We start from the raw sequence: 16856 nt of genomic DNA on the forward strand, positions 1-16856 counted from the left end.
GTCACATCACATTTCGCAGACAGTAGACACACATTATTTTGCAGGTACATCCAGTGATACATCATTGTGCAGCTCATAGTTCAGGAGATAACGTCATAAACTTTAAGCTCCGTGAAAATGAAATTGCGGGGCGAAATTACCTAGACTTACAGGTGAGATCATGTAAAAATACGTTTGAAATTAGTTAAATGTGTGAGGAATATATTTGAAATCTGCGTTTGCGGGCAAAGTCACGGGTAAAAAGCTCATCCTGAACCTCTGGAACGATTTCAATCGAATTAGGTACACATTTAGTTGCAATCCGGAAAGAAATGCTGAGGAGGAAGAACGACCAGCCTCCTACAGTGGTAAGTGTGATAACGTGGTGAGAGAAGGGAGGACGAAGAGATGGACGGATAGCAAGGGAGGAGGAGTAGATGGGCAGTGGGAGGGAAATAGATGGACAGTGGGAGGGAAATAGATGGACAGTGGGGAGGGAAATAGATGGACAGTGGGAGGGAAATAGATGGACAGTCAGAGGGGAGAGGAGATGGGCAGACACAGGTGGAGGAAGAGATTGGCAGATAGTGGGGAGGAGGAAATTGACATAGAAAGGGAGGAGGAGGAGGAGATGCACTTAGAATGGGGGAGGAGCAAATCTACAGAGAGAGGGGGAAGGAGAGGGGCAGGAGGAGATAGACAGAGAATGAGGGCTGGAGGAAGTGGCCAGAGAGATGGGGAAGGAGGGCATGGACTAAAAATAGACTGGAATAAATACACAGCCGTGCATCGCTAGTTACTCAGCTAGTAAATTAATGAAATTGGTGACGACCACGATCGAAGTCCTAGAAATCAGACGTCATTAAAGAAAGTGAGCATTCTTTTTAGAAACTGGACATAACAGGCAATTGTGTTGTAACGTTTTCTTTTGGTGAAGTTTGACGAGATGCAGACTCAGGCGAAAAACAATGCGGCGGTGTGGCACATTTTATCGGTTGTTTGGAGAAGCGTCGGAAATGGTAGTATTGGAAAGATAGGGCTGCTTTGGCACGGAGGCACGTCCACGGAGCAGGCCGTGCGCGAGGGCCACCCACGCGGCGGCTCTAACGTAATGTAACAGCGCCTCCAACCGGCACCACTTGTCGAAAGGTGGGATGGCGGGCCCGTCAGCCGGAGATGATGCCCCTAACGGCCCGCGACCGCGCCACGCCGCATTCCGGCCGCTGCTTTATCACCGTCCAAAGTCCCTGCAGCCACACACATACACACATCCTGCCGCCGCCCCGGCCCGAATTATAGCGTTCCGCTACAAAGGCCACCGCCAGGTGCACCTGGCCGCTCTGCTCACCACGCTGCGCGGCAGCCACGCCCCGGCGTAAGAAATAGCAACGGAAGAAACCAAAATAAACATTCGAAGTCCTTGTTATATATGAACGAGATCGCAGCAGATTCAGTTCTAGGGCAGTGGGGTGGTGGAGAGGGCGAGCGGCATCAAACACACACACACACAGTTTCTCTGACAAATGCTGAGACTTCGTTTTTTTTTTTTTTTTTTTTTTAATTTGAATGTGTGGTGTCTGATCTTTCGGACAAGTAACTGATTTGCCCCGATGGGCAATGAATCCCGCCCTTCAGTGTGAATGCCTGTTTACGTTCAGTCTCCAGCGGAAATCTAAAATTAGGGAGGGTGGAGAGCATAGATGGCGACTGTGGATAGGTGGCTCTAGATGGGAATGTGAGTCAGTCGGGTAGCATGTCGAGATGTTACGCGCACTGGTGATAAACACTGTGTCCTGGTGGTGCATTGGTTGACGCAACTGCCTAGTAAGCAGGAGATCACGGGTTCGGTCCAGCATACATTTTCACTCAAGGCAGCTGATTCTATATAAAATTCTGATGCAGCTGGTATCATTAGTTCCTCACCTTCATTCCCTTTCTCCCCCCTCCACCTTCAATTTACATAACATAACTTTCTACCCCAAAAGTTAGGCCCCAGTGTAATGGTCAACGTGGAATCCCAGTTGGTTATGTTGCAGTGATCAAGTGGCTGTCGGACTGAATTACGTACTTGGTGCACAATATGAGCAATGTTAGATAATAGTTCCGCGTTCTGGTTCCGACGGGCCCAACCTACCGCCATGTCATCCTCTGCCAATGGCGTCATTGGATACGGTATGGAACAGCATGTGAAGTAGTTCCTTAGTTGGCCGCAGAAGGCAGAGCGCATCCCGTACCAGTCCTCTAACCAACGAAAAATCCGTGTCATGGCAGACAGCCGGGCACACCAATCAGCTATGAGGAAGACAATTTGTCCAAGGTTCTACCGACAAAAACATCCCACTGTGTATATACAAAGTCTGAACCGACGAATAAATTTTTTTACAAAGACCAGGAATTGAACCCGGTCTCCTTCTCCCTAGGCAGATGTGCTAATCACTACAACACCCTGGCAAAGTGGCTTTGGACGCTGCACGGACTACCCTAGCATGCCTCCCTACTCAATCAAAATTTCAAAAAATGGTTCAAATGGCTCTGAGCACTATGGGACATCTATGGTCATCAGTCCCCTAGAACTTAGAACTACTTAAACCTAACTAACCTAAGGACATCACACAACACCCAGTCATCACGAGGCAGAGAAAATCTCTGACCCCGCCGGGAATGGAACCCGGGAACACGGGCGCGGGAAGCGAGAACGCTACCGCACAACCACGAGCTGCGGACATCAAAATTTCCATTCACGGCTCAGGCTACTTGGTATTCCCCATAAACACGAACGGCGTTACAAGGTATTGAAATAGCACCTCAGCATCAAATGAATTTGGCCTGAGGAGGGACGCTTGCTAGGGTAGTCTGTGCACTTGTGCAGAGTCTCTGTGCGAGGATGGCGAATGGTTAGCGCTGCTTAGGGAGCAGGAGACCCGAGTTAGAACTGCAGCCATGGTACAAATTTTCATTAGTCGCATAAATCTGCATGTATGAATACATCATAGATGTTCCAGACTTGAAAACGTCTCTGGAAACATATAGCTTCATCTGATTAAAATCATCGCATATCGATACCACCAGAGCATCAGTTATATTTTTGGTACGCAATCCTCCCTACTTTTGCACCAATGTACAGAAAAAGTACCAGAAGCGTTCATGATACAAAGATTTTTTTTAAAGCTTCTAGTACGTATTGGACGAATCTAAACATCAAAATAGCAACCTTCCTTATCAAACCTTACACGAATCTATTTTGTAGGAATGTTTGCGAATTCGAGCCTCAGAATTTCCATTCCATTTAGATTCTGGATTTCAATGCTTCCCCACATCCCACATCATCATCGTCGGTCGAGGCGATCCTACGCCAGATCCTGGTCCAGCCTTTCATTTCTTGAGACTCTGGAGAGGGTCTGAGTTCTTTCAAGGTAACAAGTCTTGAGAGAGTGACAAATTTGGCTAAAGTTTAGTTTTCTACTTAATCCTCTGCTGAAATGAAAGCGCTATTTAACGATTTCTAACGGAGATCAGAGCCAACATTTTTTTGCTGACACAAAAATTTCTAATTCCTTGTGGTGTAACTGAAGGAACAGTTTTGAGTAAATGGCCCAAGTGTGCGTATTTCTGAGTGTCGTACCGTCTAAGAAGAAACATGGGATTAAGAATAAAATTACTTTCGAAATAAAGTTTGCTGATTAGAAGAGAGATGCATTGAAGTGCGACGTCAGAGTTTACTCATCACTGAAATGGCGCTCTTTAAAAGAAACAAACGGGCCACACATTTTATAGGATACGTAATCAGTTAACATGAAAATACCTGATATTTTAGTCAGGTGACTTGCTGCATCTGTCAGGAAGTTGAACTGCATTTTAGACACCAGCTGTAGGAATTATTCTTTCTTTTACCGGTTTCGGCCGTAATGCCCATTGTCACGCAGTGTACTGCTTTTGCTTATGGTCGTTAGAACCGAAACCTGTAAAAAAAAAATAAAGAATAATTCGTACAGCTGGTGGCTAAAACGCAGTTCTTCAAAATGGAAAAATTTATTCATGCCAAAGCAACAGGCGTATGTGTTCAACGTTTGTTAAAATAACGATGTAAAGTCCAACCATTCATTTCATTTAAGGAAGTGATCGTGCTCTTGTTACCATGGCATTACAGTGAACTGGAAGTGCAGTGAAATTAAGTATGCATTGCGCAGAGTCAGTATAAACAGCTGGAAGCCATTTGCCGCATATGTAGCTCGATTCATTAGTCCATCACTGGTGGAAGTAAACATGTGGGTAACTTTTCAAATGAATTTACCGTTAACGGAGACGGAGTCAAAGTTTGTATGGGATAATGATAGAGATGTGAAGACAAAGTAACGTTGAAGTAATGTTCTGGAATTCATACCAGTGGTGCAGGGAAGGTACAGGAAACTTGTATCAGCGTCGGCAGACAGACTTTTCAACGACGCAAGTCCCAAAACGCGTTCTAATTCAGCATAGTCTGACTGAAAGGCAAACCTTACAGTAGGGGTTTCCAGTCACTTTCTAGATAGAAGTATTGATAAGATTCCTGACACTTGTCCATACGCACATCTTTGTTAAGTAGAAAGTTATGCCTATCGTTTCATCAATAAACAATCTTGACTTTTTCTTTTTTAGATATCTAGGCGTAGCAGATTTAATACTGGAAACAGCTTTCAGCTTGTCAACAACTGAGCATCCAACAGATAAACAAACACTGATCGACCAAAACGAGAATTAAATTACAAAACAGTCTTTCCCAAAATTATCTTTTAATGAGTTTCTTGTAATTAGTAGTGATCGCGGCTGCATTTGCCGGAGCAGTTGTGGTTCTCCACTATAATCGGCTTAAGTTGGATCTTTGCTGCTCGCCCACATACCTAATACATACTCAAGGGGTCGGAATGATATCCAACGAACACTTACGACGCTTCAACTCCTACCTAGGCTTTTAAAATAAAGTTTTTAAGAGTGGCAGTGGAATGCCATGACGGTTAACTGTTAAACGTTTATGGCTCATATGTGTCAAAGTGTTTTCCAAGAGCCGTCCCATTTCGAAAAAATGGTCCAAATGGCTCTGAGCACTATGGGACTTAACTACTGAGGTCATCAGTCCCCTAGAACTTAGAACTACTTAAACCTAACTAACATAAGGACACCACACACATCCATGCCCGAGGCAGGATTCGAACCTGCGACCGTAGCGGTCACGCGGTTCCAAACTGACGCGCTTAGAACCGCACGGCCACACCGGCCGGCTCGTCCCCTTTCGTTACTGAAAATATAGTCCATCGGAGAAAATCTGTAAATATTCCTAAATAATTATGATGCTGGGCTGATTTCAAATTATTCTTGTCAGCACACTTGAGAATTAAATTTCAATTAACTCTTTACTATCCTCAGGCATGTGTGCAGTGTGTGATGATCGTAGGACCATTTCGTCTTAACTGACTCACTACCGTTATATTCTATCAACTACCGTCGAAGACTCTGCATCACAGACTAATTTTTATGTCCCACCATCTTTCAGCATACGGAGCTTAGCATCGCACCCATCGCCGTGTCCCGTCAAAAGTTAAAGCTTCGCGATTTGCTGTTCACGCTGCCCCCTCCCAAAGTTCAAGTCCTGAATGTAGCGCTTCTCAAGACACATATTTAACCAATGCGGCTAAACTGCCGCAAAGCCGACCCATCACACAAACGCGTCTCGCACGGCGCCCACCCCTTCCAAGTCCTTTGCTGTGTCTGACAGGATTAAAATATGATCGGCAAACCTCAAGATTTTTATTTCATCTCCCGGAACTTTGATTCCTGCTCCAAATTTTTCTTACTTTGCTTTATTGCTTGTTCAGTGTTCAGATTAACATCGGGGATAGGGTACAACTCTGTCTCACTACCTTTTCAACCGCTGCCTCCCTTTCATGCCCCTCAACTTTTTAACTGCCGTCTGGTTTCTTACAAGTTTAAATATCGTTTCGCTCCCTGTATCTTACCCCTGCTACCTTAAGAATTTCAAAGACAGTATTCCAGACAACACTGTCAAAAGCTTTCTCTAAGTCTACAAACACTACAAACTTAAGTTTGCCTTTCCGTAACCAATTTTTTGACACAATGCCACTATTGGCTCTTGTGTGCACATTTCTCCGGAATCCAGTTTCAGCTTCCCCGAGGTCGTCTTCTACCAGTTTTTCCATTCTTCTGTAAACAATTCGAGTTAGTATTTTGCAACCGTAACTTATTAAACTGACATAAACTTTCGATTTGTGAACAAAAAAATGGTTCAAATGGCTCTGAGCACTATGGGACTCAACTGCTGTGGTCATAAGTCCCCTAGAACTTAGAACTACTTAAACCTAACTAACCTAAGGACATCACACACATCCATGCCCGAGGCAGGATTCGAACCTGCGACCGTAGCGGTAGTGCGGTTCCAGACTGTAGCGCCTTTAACCGCTCGGCCACTCCGGCCGCCATTTGTGAACAAATTGACACTAAACACTGCACAGGGTGAATCAGCACTCAATAAAAAACTTTCAGAGGTTGTTCAGGAACACTCTCTGAGTATTTTTATACACGGAGGCGATAGTGCCCGGCGGCACGTTACAGAGTAATAATGTAATTATGACTTAACCGGATTATTACCGCAGTCATCCATGTATCTCATAAAATACCTTCACAACAGTTAAAAATCTTGTATTATGCAATCACGAAAACATACCATGGAAAACAGAAAGTCCTAAGTGCAGATACAAAAAGTACTGTGGCGTGGTTGTTGCACTGAGGTGAGCACACACACACACACACACACACACACACACACACACACACACACGAGGTGCTTGTCGGCCAGCTCTTATCGGTAAACCTATTCATAGTACTGCCGTGTATCTCTGTTAACGTACAGCCAACATTATCAGAAAAATAAACCCCAAACAGAACCGAGCTGTACTGAATGCAAACTTAACGGCAGCGAGCTAAGCATTACTTGTCAACAGCAGTTACCGTGAGAGCGAACGGAAACACACACACTGCGCATACCGTCGGCATTTGTATTGTTGCCCACTACTTTCGGAGCAACACGCATACAAAACTAATTGGAGCAAGAAACCAAACGAAGTGCAATAACTTTAATGAGCCACCGGAGACCGTTGATCCCTTATACCAAAATGTTCAGAAGCTGTCCCTGAACAACCTCTGAAAATTTATCGGTGGAGTTCCTGTTTATCCTGTACATACCACCTATATATCCCACGAGTTAGCATTTGCATAAAGCAAGAATTTTGGAACAGTCAAAACACATATTAATTTTGTGTTGCGTCTTTCCTGCGAGACAAGTCCCCATCTTCGTAATAATGGATTCAGAAGTGAAGCAGCATTTCGGGTTCTTGCGTAATTGACGTTAATAGCACGTATTTAGCGTCATCTAATTTTGATATTGATTTACATTAACCCACAGATGTTTACATTTATTATTATAGACAGATCTTAATTGTAGTGAATGCTACTGTGTAACGTTGATAATTATGTAGCTTCTCAAAAGTAATCAAACACGGTGTTTAGTCACACACTCCCACCAGCTAAGAAAACGTGTGAATAATGTAAGTGAATGCATTTATAGACAGCAAGCGAGATCTTCTGACACATTACTGAGTGTCGTGTCATTTTCATTGGTGAAGTGAATTAATTTCAAAGCATTTTAATGATATAGATTTTTCTATTAACTATACCTCTGGAACCGCAGTTCGTATTAGAGAAATCTCGTAATTGTTATTTCCCCTCAAGTTTGATTTCCCTTTTTGCCTGCTGAATATCATTATCCTTCATATTGCGACTATACTGTGACAAATATAAAATGTCACTACACCATTTTTACAGTCGTCAGAGAGTGGCAATTCTTACAGTTTAGACAGCACGCATAGTTCACAATGGCCGGGTTTTTCCCACCACAGCAACAATAACAGCCCATCTTCTTCGTTTACGTGAAGCACCTCCCCCCCTTTCACCCCCGACCCTCCTCTCCTCATCACCAAAACGTTGAACGTGTTCCTTTGAGCAAGCTGTTAGCCGTCCGGCGCGCGCTGACTCACCCCTCGTAAATAACCAAACCACCCTTCTGCTCACGCATATCGACACGTCGTCTGATGAGAAGTTCTTCTCGTTATGTTTCAGACTGTTCCATATTCTTAACGCTTCTGCGAATTTACGCAACAGGGTTTCTACAAGAGTACAATCGTCTTTCTTTCATACGTTCCCATTTAAGTTCCCCGAGCATCTCTGCTATATCCACCCGTTAGGATACTAGCAGAGTGTCTTTGAATTCTTTGGACGGCTGCTGTCACACGCACAGTACTTCATAAGCACTCCAGATGCTGAAGCAGTGTTTCCAGAACTGGCCTACCAAGCGTATTGTAAGCAGTTTCCTTTACAGATGTACCTCGCTTTCTTAAATCCCCTCCAACAGTTCTGCCTTCCATTCGCTTAGCCGACTACTCATTTATCTGTTTGTCCCATTTCCAATCACTTTTCAGCATACTCTCTAAATATTTGAACTATGTGACGAATTCTAGACTTTTACCACTATCGCGCTCTTTTTCTTTGTTATGGACTACTCGATTCATTCACAAATAATGAAAACTTGCGATGATTACAACAAGGTAAAATAAAACTTAAGTCCTTCTGAAGGCTCATCCACTTATAATTCTTAGTTGTAGGCGACAACACTGCCAATCAACAATTTTATAGTGTTGCAAACACTATCCGTTAAAATCTCGGCATATATGGAGATTTTTAGTGATCCTATCACACTTTCTTGGGGTACACCCCGTATTTCTCTTGTTTGCGGTATAAATTCGTCATCCAGTATCACTAGGATAGACGGTAAATCATCGAGTAGAACAGAAGTGGTACCTGGCGTTGCGCAAGGTAGTGTCATAGGCCCTCTGCTGTTCCTGATTTACGTAAATGATCTAGGTGATAAACTGAGCAGCCCCGTTAGATTGTTTGCGGATGACGCTGTAATTTTCCGTCTAGTAAAATCATCAAACTATCAATTCCAATTACAAAATGGTCTAAAGAGAATTTCTGTATGGTGCGAAAAGTGGCAATTGGCACTAAACAAAGAAAAGTACGAAGTCATCCACATGGGTACTAAAAGAAATCCGATAGATTTTGGGTATACGATAAATCGCACAAATCTAAGGGCTGTCAATTCGATTAAATACCTAGGAATTACAATTACGAGCAACTTAAATTGGAAAGACTACATAGATAATAATGTGGGGAAGGAGAAACAAAGACTGCGCTTTGATGGCAGAACACTTAGAAGATGCGACATACCCACTAAAGAGACTCTACACTTGTCCGTCCTCTGCTGGAATACTGCTGCGCGGTGTGGGATCCTTACCAGGTGGGATTGACAGAGGACATGGAAAAAGTGCAAAGAAGGGCAGCTTGTTTCGTGTTATCGCGTTATAGGGGTGAGTGTGTCACTGATATGATACGCGAGTTGGAGTGGCAGTCACTGAAATAAAGGCGGTTTTCTTTGCGGCGAGAACTATTTACGAAATTTCAATGACCAACTTTCTCTTCCGAATGCGAAAATATTTTGTTGACATCCACCTAAGTAGGGAGAAATGATCATCATAATAAAATAAGCGAATAAGAGCTCGAACGGAAAGATTTAGGTGTTCCTTTTTTCCACGCGCCATTCCAGAGTGGAATGTTAGAGAAATAGTATGAAAAAGGTTCGATGAACCCTCTGCCAGGTACTTATGTATGAATTGCAGAGTAACCGCGTAGATGTAGATGAGCTAAGTCCTGTTAAATTCTTTGAGCCCCTTATCATATTTGTGACGATACTCCGTATGATAATATCTTCGGCGTACACTGAGGTGGCGAAAGTCATGGCATACGTCCTAACGTGTCGGACCGCATTTAGCCCGACGTAGTGCAGCAACTCGGCATGTCATGCACACAAGAAGTCGTTGGAAGTCCCCTGCAGAAGCCATTCTGGCTCTATAGCCGACCGTAACTGCGAAAGCGTTGCCGGTGCAGGATGTTGTGCACGAACTGACCTGTCGACTACATCCCATAAATGTTCGATGGGATTCATGTCGGGAGATCTCAGTCGCCAAATCATTCGCTCGAATGGTCGAAAATGTTCTTAAACCCAGTCGCGAACAACTACGGCGCGGTGACACGGCGCATTCTCATGGGAACATTCAGTCCATGAATGTCCGCAAACGATCTCCAAGCAGCCGAACATAACCCTTTCCAGTCAGTGATCCATGTAAACACAGCCCACACCATTACGAAGCCGCCACCAGCGTGCACAGTGCCTTGTTTACAACTTGCTCCGTGGATTCTTAGGGTCTGCACCACACTCGAACCCTAGCATCAGCTATTACTAACTGAAATCGGGACTCATTGATTTGGCCACTGGTTTCTTGTTGTTTAGGGTCCAATCGACATGGTCGCGAGCCCAGGAGAAGCGCTGCTGGCGATGTCGTGCTGTTAACAAAGGCTTTGGCGTTGCTTGTCTACTGCCATAGCCCGTTAACGCCACATTTCGCTGCACTGTGTTAACGGATACGTTCTTCGTACGTTCCACGTTGATTTATGAGGTTATTTCACTCAAGGTCGCTTGTCTGTTAGCATTGACATCTCTTCGTAAATATAGCTACTATCGGTTGTTAAGGGAAGACCTTTGGCCACTGCATAGTCTGTGGTGACAGGTAATGACTGAAATTAGATATTCTCTGCACACTCATGACACTTTGTTTCTCGTAATATTGAATTTCCTACCGATTTCTGGCATGGAATGTCCCATGCGTTTAGATTCAACTAAGATTTTGCGTTCAAAGTCTGGTAATTCCCGTCACGCGGCCATTATCCCGCCGGAAATGGTTACACTGGGTTACATGCAGACTATCTGCAGCCATTCATGTCACCGGGCAACAATTTTACCTGAATACAATCGACAGCTCCGCCAATGCACTGCCCTTTGGTACCTTGTGTAGGCGATGCTGCCTCAATCTGTATAGGGCATATCGTTATCCTGACTTTTGTCACAGTGCAAATCAGACATATGGTTAAGTGTTCAATGCCTTTCAGAAATCGACAATTACGGATTTATCTGTTAATCTGCGTCTTCTATCTGCAAGAAATCGGGTGTGAATGAAGCCAGCTGGCTTTTTTTTCCCTTTTTTTTCTCACACTAACCAACCTTAGTAGCAGGAGAGAAGCTTCCTTTCCTCCAGGAACGATAGTATCGAGCTTAGAGTATGCACTAGAATCCTATGACAGAACTGACCTGTAATTATGTGCATCTGTTGTTTTGTTCTTTTTGCGCTCGTAAGCAGGCACGGAGGGCAATGCGCTGCCTGAGATACTCTCGATAAATACGAAATAGAACTGTGGCCAATAAGGAAGAATGCTCAACGTAAATCTAACAGGAATTCCGTTACGACCTTATTCGATAATAATTTCTTTAAAAAAAATACTGGAGTGGAATTTTTTCCTTGGTATCTCATTTGCATAAATTCGACTGTGAAAATTTTCTTCGGAAACAAAATTTTCAAATACGAATGCATTATAAACTAATCATTTAATGTTTTGGATTGCTTTCTGTTGTATTCAGTTTCATCAACAAAGTAGAACAAGAGAAAGAAAGAATTGCTCCTCGAGGATGTGGAATACTGTATACGACTATATTAAACACATGTTGTAACAATTTAATGCCAAATATACCAGAAACCTATCAACGTAGACTGAAGAATATATCTGATACGCTGTTGTAGACGAACATCATTAAAGGAAATGAGTTTACAATGTGTCATAACCCACAATATGTCGTATGACATTACGGATTGAAAGTAAAGCAGTTGCTATATATATATATATATATATATATATATATATATATATATATATAATGTTTTAGTACTTTCAACATTGCAGCCCAGTCAGCAATCGTGACAATCTAATATATAAGAAACTATCAGCCTCGATTGCGGTAATGAAACCAACCTTTACTTAGGTTTCAGCCCAAGTAATTGAGCCTTCTTCAGAAGATGAACCTGATTCTATAATATGTCTACGAGGGCATGGTCTAGAAATAAAACTGAAACAGCCTGAACAGGCGTAGTCACATTTTAAAAATGCAGTACATAGGTACTAAGGTGGTGACTTAGTACCTATGTACCTATGTTTAAGTTTTATTTCTAGACCATGCCCTCGTAGACATATTATAGAATCAGGTTAAAAAAATCTTCTGAAGAAGGCTCAATTACTTGGGCTGAAACCTAGGTAAAGGTTGGTTTCGTTACAGCAATCGAGGCTGATAGTTTCTTATATATTATATATTTATGTAATCTATGTTTAACAGCATTCACATCGAAATAAATTCTTTACGCGTATTAGTATTTTTCCAGTTGGACACTTTATCAAGTCGTAATCCCAGGCATTTCACACTGTCTGTCTCTTCTCTATGTATGGCGGGCGGGTACTGTGTGGTTATTCCTGATGGAAAACTCTTACAGGTTCTGAAGTGCATATAATGTAATCGTCCAAAATTTAATGATTGTGGATTGACTAGAAGCAGTAAATTAATGCTCGTACAGCTGAGATTAACATCTCTAACTTCATTTGAAATTTATTTCAATTTTCGTATTACCAGTGGAAAAAACAAATCTTAATGTCGCTGGTGAAAGGTCATTAATAAACTCAAGAATATCTCCGAACTAACAGTGCAAAGGAGACCTCCGTGCCTGACATCTCCATTTAGAAGGCGGAACAACTAGCGTCTTGTGCCTCCGCTCACACTCAGCGAAGCTTACAGGTGGGTTTCAGACTTACTCCATTCCATTCCAGCCAAATTGAGCTGCTGCACATTTCTTCCACCTTCATGACTAGCGGTACGTCTGGGTTGGGAACCGTGGCACTAGCGTTCGTCGGCGACTCGCTGCCGACGGAGATAAGGAAGGCTGTTGTTGATCGACGGCCAGGACGAATCTCGTGCGCCGCCGGCCCGCCTGCTCGTCGTTCTCGGTATACTCGGCAATTAGAGGGGGCCAGGCAGGCGCCACGTAACTGGTGACGGACGGCTGTGGCTGGCGCCACCGCGGCAGCCTGCCAGCCTCCGGAATTAGATGTCGTCGTTAGGCCCGCGGTGCTCCAGGCGAAGCAAAGCGCGCCCACTTGTTAGGGGCCGGCCTCCCGTCCGCAGCGGGCGCGGAAATGGCGGCAGGGCGGCCTCAGAGAGGGACGGCACGCGAACGCATACCGCGCACGTCCTGGGCAGCCGACCGCCGCCAAGTATCGCGTCCCGGATATCAGGGCACGCCACAAACCTTTCACTGGCCGTCTAACAAGCCCATCCCGGACATACATCGGCTCATTAGTTAACTATATCATCTCTAAGCCACCATAAAAAAAATAAAGAAAGAAAGAAAATCCGTTACCACAACACCTTGTTATTTCCTGGTGTTACGCGACTGTTAGAAAAAGAATATCAACGTGCGGACACCAGATTTAATCGCCGTTCTACATCTACATCCACATTTATACTCCGCAAGCCACCCAATGGTGTGTGGCGGAAGGCACTTTACGTGCTACTGTCATTACTTCCCTTTCCTGTTCCAGTCGCGTATGGTTCGCGGGAAGAACGACTGCCGGAAAGCCTCCGTGCTAGCTCGAATCTCTCTAATTTTACATTCGTGATCTCCTCGGGAGGTATAAGTAGGGGGAAGCAATATATTCGTTACCTCATCCAGAAACGCACCCTCTCGAAACCTGGGCAGCAAGCTACAGTTTGCGAAACATCTCCGTAACGCTATCACGCTTACCAAATAACCTTGTGACGAAACGCGCTGCTCTCCTTTGGATCTTCTCTATCTCCTCTGTCAACCCGACCTGGTACGGATCCCACACTGATGAGCTGTAGAAATACTCAAGTATAGGTCGAACGTGTGTTTTGTAAGCCACCTCCTTTGTTCAAAAAATGGTTCAAATGGCTCTGAGCACTATGGGACTCAACATCTTAGGTCATAAGTCCCCTAGAACTTAAAACTACTTAAACCTAACTAACCTAAGGACATCACACACACCCATGCCCGAGGCAGGATTCGAACCTGCGACCGTAGCAGTCCCGCGGTTTCGGACTGCAGCGCCAGAACCGCTAGACCACCGCGGCCGGCACCTCCTTTATTGATGGACTACATTTTCTGAGGACTCTCCCAGTTAATCTCAACCTGGCACCCGCCTTACCAACAATTAATTTTATATGATCATTCCACTTCAAATCGTTCCGTACGCATACTCCCAGATATTTTACAGAAGTAACTGCTACCAGTGTTTGTTCCGCTATCATATAATCATACAATAAAGGATCCTTCTTTCTATGTATTCGCAATACATTACATTTGTCTACGTTAAGGGTCAGTTGCCACTCCTTGCACCAAGTGCCTATCCGCTGCAGATCTTCCTGCATTTCGCCGCAATTTTCTAATGCTGCAACTTCTTTGTATAGTACAGCATCATCAGCGAAAAGTCGCATGGAATTTCCGACACTATCTACTAGGTTATTTATATATATTGTTAATGTAAGATCTCGATAACTGCCCTGCGAAGGAACGAACGTCATTCTACAAGTACATAAATACTCCGCAAGCTATCGTACGGTGCATGGCAGTGCGTGCCCTGCACCACTACTACCAATTTCCATTCCTGTTATACTCGCGAACAGACCTAGGAAAAAACTACTGTGTGTATGCCGCAGTACGAGCCCTAATTTTCTTTACCTTCGTAGTCCTTACGCGAAACCTACTGTGGTGGCAGTAGATTCGTCTTGCAGTCAGCTTCAAACGCCGGTTCTCTAAATTTTCTTCATAGCGCCTCGCGGAAAGAACGACGTCTTCCCTCCAGGGATTCGCATTTGTGTTTACAAAGCCTCTCCGTAATGCTTGCGTCCTGATCTAACCTATCGGTAACAAATCTCGCAAGGACTCCTTTGAACTGCTTCGATGTCTTCCTTTAATCCGAAATCGTGGGGAGCCTAAACACTCGAGCAGAACTCAAGAATGAATTTTGTTCTTGTAGGGTCCACAATCTCAGTACGTTTCACGAACAAAAACACTGTCTAAAAAGGCTGTAATCTATATATTATCTGTACTGCTGCCTAATTTCGACTGTTGGTCATCTTCAAGCACCTTGGGATCACCGCTAACGTATAGTCGTTTTCGGTTAAAACAAATATATTCGTTCAACTTCACCATCTTTATGGAAGACCGGAGCGGTCGCGCGGTTCCAGAATGTAGCGCCTAGAACCGCTCGGCCACCACGGCTGGCAGATGACGGACAGTTCAACTACGTTTGTACTATTGACAACATTTATGGAATATTCCGTCGATACTTGGAGGAACATAGACATATTAAAATTGAGTGTATTTTTAGTCTTACGTTGTCTGAGGGTGGTTTAGAAAGCCAAATCGAACTATAAAATAAATATTATTATGGATTGTCGACACTGTCTGTTATAGATTTTAATATGTCTCTACCGATGTAATATTCCATAAATCTTTCATACATAATTAACTCTTATTTAAAATTTCTTTTTATGCAATTTTATAATTAGAGCAAATGCGATCTGCGCGATCAAGTGAAGACAAACAGTTTGTCGTAACAATAGTCATGCACAAGTTTTCTCCTTTTATTTTACAAATTTGTTTACGCTTTTAGCAGATATATAAAATCAAAACCACTGGTGGGGGCTGGACAGAAGAGACGTGAATTAGAGTGACAAAACTGCAGAGTTTTCATATCGAATACAAAGACGTGTGTATGCTATACGATTCGTTAGCAAATGGTTCTTGAGAAACTTTACCCAGCCGACCAATGTGGCCGAGCGGTTCTAGGCGCTTCAGTCTGAAACCGCGCGACCGCTACGGTCGCAGGTTCGAATCCTGCCTCGGGCATGGATGTTTGCGATGTCCTTAGGTTAGTTAGGTTTAAGTAGTTCTAAGTTCTAGGAGACTGATGACCTCAGATGTTAAGTCCCATATTTCTCAGAGCCATTTGAACCAAACTTTACCCAATAACAGTAATGTCTGACGAGGTGTTATTAGTAAACATGATATTCTCTCGTTTGGTCAGTGAAAGGGGTTTAGGAATTTGTCTTAATGGCGCCACTGCATAACTGTGCACCAGCTGCGCTTGCCTAGGGCAGGTATTGTACTGCCGCCCTAGCGTGACTCACGGCGCAGACTTTCAGGTTACGCTGGTAGTAATGGCATAAACAGCCAAAACACATTAACGAGGGGCCGGTTTTCCCCGCGGTCTTAGCAGATTGCAATCTGTCGGGGCAACGAGCTATCCCGGCTATTTGTACAACCACCACGTAAAGTCTGTGGACTCATCTTGACGGTGAGGAATTCGAGTGTGCACATCTATTTGGGGCAGCCACAAATACTGCTAATTTCTTTACTGCTGCAGAAAAATGGTTTCATTCTACGTCTCTTTATCACACATTGTACAAAGATACGTTTCCCCACAGATTACCAGCTAAACATGCACAGAACCATTTCACGCACGAGCTCCTTCAAATAAAAAGTGAACAGATTTAAAACGAAGTATTATGTTTTACGTTTGAAACAGAGAAGATAATTTCTTATGGTGAAATATGGACTGTATTTAGTGTTAAGAAATTCTCGTTAACCTACATCGCTAATTTTTTAAGAATTTTGAACTTATAGCTGCGTAATACGTCATAAATGCGTTGGTACCGTTTCATTGCTAATGTTCTCAGATAGAAACTGAATGGGGAAGTGAGCAGTAGATGAAACAACATACAAAACGTCTTTGGATTGCTAGCTCAATGGTAATAA

The sequence above is a fragment of the Schistocerca cancellata genome, chromosome 1 (genome assembly GCF_023864275.1).
Source record: "Schistocerca cancellata isolate TAMUIC-IGC-003103 chromosome 1, iqSchCanc2.1, whole genome shotgun sequence".
NCBI classification, from domain to species: Eukaryota; Metazoa; Arthropoda; class Insecta; order Orthoptera; family Acrididae; genus Schistocerca; species Schistocerca cancellata.